Genomic DNA, 7,064 nt, shown 5'->3' with positions numbered 1-7,064 from the left:
AGGACAGAAGGCAGTCCTGGCTGGAGAGATCCCACAGGAGGTTTACACTGTAAACACCACTCACAGTACAAGCCTGTTTTTCACTACCAGCCCCATCTCTCCAAGTGGGTGTCTCTCAACCATCATTGGTTATGGGTTCTATTTTAACGTTTATCCTGGTCTATAATCTTTTTAGGTGTTCATTTCTGCATATCACAGTCTCTTTCATTCTTTCTCTCTCTCAGCCTCTCTCTTTCTATTTCTTTGTGTAGGTTGCCTGTCCCTGTTTCTTATCTTTTTCTCACTTCATCACGTTCTCTTTTCTCTCTCTTTGTTCTCTCCAAACCTTGATACTTTCTGTTTCTGTAACTCTGCCTCCCCATGTTTCTAACGGCTCTATGTTCACGGCTCTCCTCTCTTGCCTGTCTATGTCTATCTTTCCATGGATCTGTGTATTCGTGTCTGTCTATGTCTCATCTCTGTCTCCTCATGTCTCATCTCTGGGCTTCCATCTTCCATCCAATTGCTGTCACTTTGGACCTGTAGATCTGAAGGACCTTCATCAGTCACCATTCTCTCTCGCTCATAAAATTCCTTTCTGGTAAATCCCAGAGGCCGCTGGAACTGGCACAGGAGGTTATTTTCCTCATTTTACAGATTTAGAAGCTGAGGTCCTGGCTGCTGGTACCAGGCTCCCATTCCCGGGTCTCTTTCTCCACGTACTCGCCATGCTCTGGTCCCTGCGGTGCCACCGGCCACCTGATCGGGCGAAGACAGGACTTAGGACCTCGGATAGCTCCTATAAGATGCTTCATTCTCGCGACAGCAGGGAGAGCGGCCTTGAAGCGGCACGGGAGTCTCGCGAGAGCTCCTGCTGGCGGGGGCGGTGCGAGGAAGCGCGCGCGCTCCCCCATCCCGGCCCCTAAGCGGCTCTCGCTCGGCGGGCTCTGCGCTGCATCGCCGGTGCAGCGCAGCGCGGGGCAGCGGCTCGGCCTTTCAGCAGCGGGGAAGACAGCTGCGGGTGAGTTCGGGCCTGAAGACTTGGAAAAGGGCTTTTCAGGGAATCTGGGCGCAGGGCGAGAGGTGGTCACCCCCCTCTCTAGGTTTGTACCCTGCGCTTCACCTTTGTATGTAAGGGGCAGGCCAAGATGCTGGAGAGGTGGAGAGTCGAGGTCACCTTCCTTTTTAGAGCGGGGGAAGAGTGTCCCGGGTGACCCTAGGTCCTCCAGCCCCCACGATCCCCATCCCCAGCTCCCTCATAGGGAACCCTTGTCTTGGGTGACGTCAGGCTTCTGGATTCTGGAGCCTGGGCCTTGGGTCCTCCATTCCCCCACCCCCACCCGGAGTTCCCAGGAAACCGACCTTTCTCCTCCCCCTGGGGATAGTACACGCGATCCGGGATGGGGGAGACTGGAGACGGGGTAGCCGTGGCCTCCTTCGGGTCCTTCCCCACAAGAGGCGCATGCAGGTGGGCCCAGGTTGTTACCTGCCCTCCCCTCCCCTCTGCCTCCCTGGGCGACCGACCTTTGGAAGGCTGCTCTGGGCCACCTCAGGGTTTCTGGAATGGGTGCATTCATTGGCTTGAACATGGGGTCTGCCCGGCTGGGGTGGTTTGTTGGGTGTGCCGCATAAAGGAGTCCGCAGGAGTCGGACACAGGGATGAGGGTGAGGTGTTTGGGAACCTGCCCCTACCTCTGCCTCCGGGAACTCCAGGTCTGGAGGTTGGGAGACCCAAGTAGAGACTGAGAATTCATCTTAGGTGGTTTCAACTCTAATGCCCCAGCTGCGAGGTGAAGAGTTTAGGGAGAGCAAGGCAGACTTTCCTGCGGACAGAAGGAGCACAAGGAGAAAAGGAGGCAAGAGCGAGTAAATAAGAAACTTACTGAAGGAGGTGAAATTTGAAGGGGCAAGAGGAGGGGCAAGAGGGAGGCATTCCTGGGTAATGCTATGGGCAAAGACATAGAGGTGGGAATTAAGCATGGCTTTTCCGGACCTGCCACGTGAGCCCATGGGGTGGGGGAGTGTGGAGAATTTTGCAGCCAATGCCTTATGGGTTTTGCCTCCAAGGGGCAGGTCTCTCTGAAAGAGGGGGATGGTTCTTGCAGGGGCTTTGCTGGTGGAAATGATTCTGTTGGGGCTACACAGATCTTCCTAGCTGAGATTTGATCTGGGTTTGGTGAGCCTGAAGGCAAAGTTCCCAGAGCTGAGAGAGGAGTGTCTCTAGTGAATGGGCCACTGAAAGAGAATCTTCTTGGCCTAGCAAACCAATGGAGTCCTTTAGCTGGCTGGCTGGCCACCTCTGAACAAGTCTGGGCATCTCTTTTCCAGCACCTTTGTCTAGGGACAAAATAATAGGGCTAAGTACTGACCTCCTTTGAGGAAGATGCTTGTGATAGTTTACAGCATCCCTCCCAGTTCTTCTTCCTTTTTCTTTTCCTCTTCTCATTCTCTCTGTCTCCCTCCCCACAGCATTTCCTCTAGGGGCTGCACTTCCTTCTCTGCTGCCAGCCTGGAGTCTCTGAAGGTTTCCTGGAGTTGTGGGACAGCAGGGTTGACAGAAGCTGGTGGCTTAGCCAGGTTGGGGAAGGGCATCAGTTGCTCCTCTCCCACCCTTTGGGAGGGTATCCACATCTTAAGCAAGAACATAGATTGACAGTGGTCTGTGTTCTGGCCTGTGTTGGGTCCTTCCTAGAAGCCCCATTCACGAGAGACTAAGGAAGAGATTAGGTGAGAATGAGTGACGGCTTGGTGTCCAGCAACTGGTTTAGAATTTAAGCAGTGGGATGCATGGCAGGGATGTCTGGGAAGGTTTCCCGGGAGAGATGGGATGTGAGAAAATAGTAGTACTTAAAGGAGCTGACAGGGCTCTGGTTTAGGGGCACTGGAAGCACAGGGGGTGGCTAGCCATGATCTCATGTATGAAGCTGGGTTGTGTGGGAAGCAGGTCAGCCTGTGGTAGAGAAGCAAAGGGTAGTGGGACAGGAGGCTTGACACAAGACCTCAAATGCCAGGCATAGGATTAGTAGGAGCTACTGAAGAAGAGTCACCGTAGGACAGTGGTAGCAATGCTGGAGAAGTGCTGCTTTATGAGCGTGAGTTCTGGAACTTCAGGGTGGGGTGGGTTAGGGGACCAGAGCTCAAGCAAGAGGGGCAAACTTCTATCTTAGATAGGCGGGCAGGAAGGAAATGACCGTTTCTATAGGAAGGATGAAGGACTCATGCTGGGAAGGAGGGAGGGCTGATGACCAGGCAGCCCTGGTACCAGCCCCGGGTCTCTGGCCTAATCTGCAGCCAGGCTTGCGTGTCTTCTCTCTGCCATGGACCTCACTCTCTCCACTGTGGCAGCTTCTGTCCTCCCAGCTTCATAGTGAGAAATGGAATACATTACAATCTGGGTTTTTTAATTGACTTTTTTGGGAGAGAGGGGAAGTGGGGTGGAAAGAGGAAGACACAGACAAACAGACAGACACTGATGTGTTGTTCCACTTGGTTGGTGCTGAATGCTGAAGCCTTCATTGGTTGCTTCTTGCATGTGTCCTGACTGGGGATGGAACCTGCAACCTAGGTGTATCAGCGTGATGCTCTAACCAATTTAGCTATCCAGCCGGGGCTATAATCTGGGTTTTTAAAACAAAATTCAGGTAGTATTTGCTATCTTATTGATAACTAGGGTGGTCCTTCCTTCCACATCTTTGGAGGGATACGTAGCATCTCCCAACCCACGCGCCAACATTATAAAAGACTCCGTGGAGGAGCAAATTGCTACTTTTCCCATTCTGCAGTCAAGAAATTTGGTTTGCAGAGGCCACTCCACCTTCCTCACACACACAGGCTAGTTCTGGTGACCAGAGTCTCCTGCAGTCCTCCCAAGCCTAAACCTTCTCTGGGCTAACCTTCATATACAAATGGAAAAGTCTTGCCCTGTGTTCTGGCACTGAGCTCTGGCTTCACCCACTCTGAGCCATTCATACTTTGCTACACTGACTTCTCTGTAACCATGGTACACCGTTGGAAGACAGCCTGGTACTGGGGAGGAGCCAGAATTAGAGTCACCTCCTTTGAGGCTCCTACAATCCACTTATTACCTACACTCTCCCTGCCTCTCTTCATTGTTTTCTTGGAGGACTTCAGTGCTGGACAACAGTCTCCTATTTCACGTCCCATTTTCTCATGGGAGGTGATGCCTCCTTCAGCTAGGCACCCCTAGTAGAAGGCACCCCTTCTACTAGGCACTCCTGAGTCTGGCCATCATTGGCATGTGGCTTCCTCTGAAGTCTGAAACTCCAGTATGTTCTGACCACAGCCCAACTTTTACTTTACCTGCAGAGACCCTACAGAGACCTCATTCCCCGATACCTTTATTTTCTTTAAACCATAGCATCCACCTTCTGTGTCTTTTCTGGACCCCAGGGTCCGGGATTTTAACCATTCTCTGGCCCATGCCCTGAGCTGCCCTGCCGCTTTTCCTGTGTGTCCCAACCCAGCAGCAGAAGATCCAATTTTGGATTCTATGCTCAGCATATAGAAAGCTCCTGGGGGTCATCACAATCCAGGGCAGTCTGGTTCTGCTTCCATGCAGGGTCTCCCGCCTCAGCTGTCCCTCATCACTTTCTGGAAATCCTTCTCCTCTTCCCAACAGCTCATCATTCCATTTCATGGGAGGACTATTCCAAACTGGACTACTCTCCCAAAACTCTTTACTCACGGAAAGGGTGGTTGGGGGTTTGTGGGAGAAGTGGAACCATATCCACGTTTCCCCACTTCTCGAGTCCCAGTAGAAGGAAGTATCCTAGCCTCAGGTGCCTACTCTGTGCTGCGGAAGCCGGCCCTCTTGTCTCCCGAGGTACCACTGTCCATCAGCTATTTCCCCTTCTTACTGTACCAGCTTATAAATATGTTCATCTCCTATTTGAAAAAATACCTTTCTAACCCTAAGTTCTCTACTAGTTGCTGCATTTTAAACCAGTGGCTTTGTAATATTACAAAAATGATACATGACCATTGTAAAAATCTTAGAAAATAAAGATAGAAAGAAAACAAGTAGCTTATAATCTTACTATCAAGAGATAGACTACTTGAGCCCTGGCGGGTGTAGCTCAGTGGATTGAGCATGGGCCTGTGAGGCAAAGGGTCGCCGGTTCAATTCCCAGTCAGGGCACATGCCTGGGTTGCAGGTCAGGTCCCCAGTAGGAAACATGCGAGAGGCAACCACACATTGATGTTTCTCTCCCACTCTTTCTCCTTTCCTTTCCCTCTCTAAAAGTAAATAAATAAAATGTTTAGAAAAAAGAGATGGACTACTTGCTTCAGTGTTGTCACTGATACTCTGTGTGTGAATTAAGGTTTCATCCAAGTTTTTGGAAGGGCTAGTTTGCTAGACTTGTTCCCTCTTCGTTTCCCTCATGTTTTCCTCATTCCTTGGCTGCCTGGTCTCCACTCACTGCTTCCCGAAGCTGTGACCTCCTAATTGCAAAGTCAGCCGTATCACAGCTGACTGCTCCATAACTGTGGGCGTTGTTGACCCGGCTGAGCAGTCATTAAAGACTGCAATATAATGAACCTGTGTTCATTGACATGAAAAATTTTCATGAGATATTGTTGAGTGGAAAAAAGGAGTGTATAAAATGATCTTATTTTTGTCGTATATACATTAAAACCCAAAACCTGGAGGTCAAACTGTTAAAAATTTGGACTCTGAGAAGGTGGATTTTGAAAGAACTTTTAGTTTTTACCTTATGCACTTTGATTTTTTAAAAAAATTTTTTATTTATTTATCTTTAGAGGAGGAGGGAAGGAGAGAGGAAGAGAAACATCAATGTATGGTTGCTTCTTGTGCATCCCCTGATGGGAACTGGCCCCTGCTGGGAACTGGCCTGCAACCCAAGCATGTGCCCTGACTGGGAATTGAACCGCGATCATCTGGTTCGCAGGCCCGTGCTCAATCCACTGAGCTACACCAGCCAGGGCTGCACTTTGATTTTTTTAACACACACACACACACACACATAAGGGGGGACCCCCTAAAATGGAATTTATTTACAAAAATTGTGTATTTATTCTTACATGTTTAAACTTCAGTTACCTTCAAAGTACTCTCCATTTGATGCAATACACCTATTGAGATGTTTTTCCATTGCTCAAAACAGTTAGAAAATTTTTAATTTATTTTCAGAGGGTGAGGGGAGAAACAGAGGTAGGGAAACATTGGTGTGAGAGAGAAACATCAATCTGTTGCCTCTTACAACCAACTGGGGGCCTGCCCTGCAACCCAGGTATGTGCCCTGACCGGAACTTAAACCATGGACCTTTTGGTTTGCAGGCTGGTGCCCAATTCAGTGAGCCATTCCAGCTAAGGCTCAAAACAGTTTTTGAACTCATCAATTTTGATGACTTTTAGTGCTTTCACCTCTTCCACATTGACACAGTATTTCCCTCTGAGGATTTTTTTTTCATCCAGGACACAGAAAAAAGTCCCCTGGGATGAGATCAGGGAAATGGGGATGGCAGGGCATGGGGGTCATGCAGTTTTTGATCAAAAACTGCTGAACACTCAGCATGGTGTGTGCAAGTCATAAATCATCAGTAATGAAATGGGAAAATGCATGGAAAGAATCTTCAAAAAGATTTCACTAGAGTGAACCCAGCCTCTCACAATAACACCAGCTGGTACACTGATACGCATGGGTTCCTAGAACACTCACCTAGTAGAGGAAGCCTGTACTACAAGGGGCTCACCTTCCAGAAGATAATTCCTTTTTATTTTTGGTCCCCCTTTATATATTAAGTCTGTCCAGAAAAAGTTCAGCCATTGTTAAATAACAGGAATGGTTTGTGACATTGATGTAACCTGTCAGCCAAGGAGAGTGGACTGGGATGCGCATGTGTGAACAGTGCCAACTTCACAGTACTAGTCAGTGGGGGCAGTAGATACTGTTGAGTGAGCATGTCTACTGTGTGGTCCTCACATTCAAAATGACTGAGCAAATAGAGCAATGAATCTGCATCAGATTTTGTGTTAAGCTTGAACATTCCTCTGTGGAAATACTTGGATGATTCAGAAGGCTTTGGGGGACAATGCAATGAGT

General features: G+C 49.1%; 1 protein-coding gene across 3 annotated transcripts in view; it reads left to right on the top strand.

The window, feature by feature from the left end:
- The first annotated feature begins 911 nt into the window (after nt 1-911).
- Nucleotides 912-7,064, top strand: part of SCAMP5 (secretory carrier membrane protein 5) — a 30,730-nt gene continuing 24,577 nt past the window's right edge. For 2 of the 3 annotated variants that reach the window (XM_037047012.1, XM_037047011.1), the window contains exon 1: nt 912-1,000. The gene's annotated coding sequence lies outside the window, so the exon portion shown is untranslated. The other variant, XM_037047013.1, reaches the window with a different exon arrangement.

Source organism: Sturnira hondurensis, unplaced genomic scaffold, assembly GCF_014824575.4.
Source record: "Sturnira hondurensis isolate 20B ecotype Veracruz unplaced genomic scaffold, ASM1482457v3 Scaffold0005329, whole genome shotgun sequence".
Lineage (NCBI taxonomy): Eukaryota > Metazoa > Chordata > Mammalia > Chiroptera > Phyllostomidae > Sturnira > Sturnira hondurensis.
Note: the sequence above shows the minus strand (reverse complement) of the source record. Positions and strands in the feature narration are given on the sequence as shown.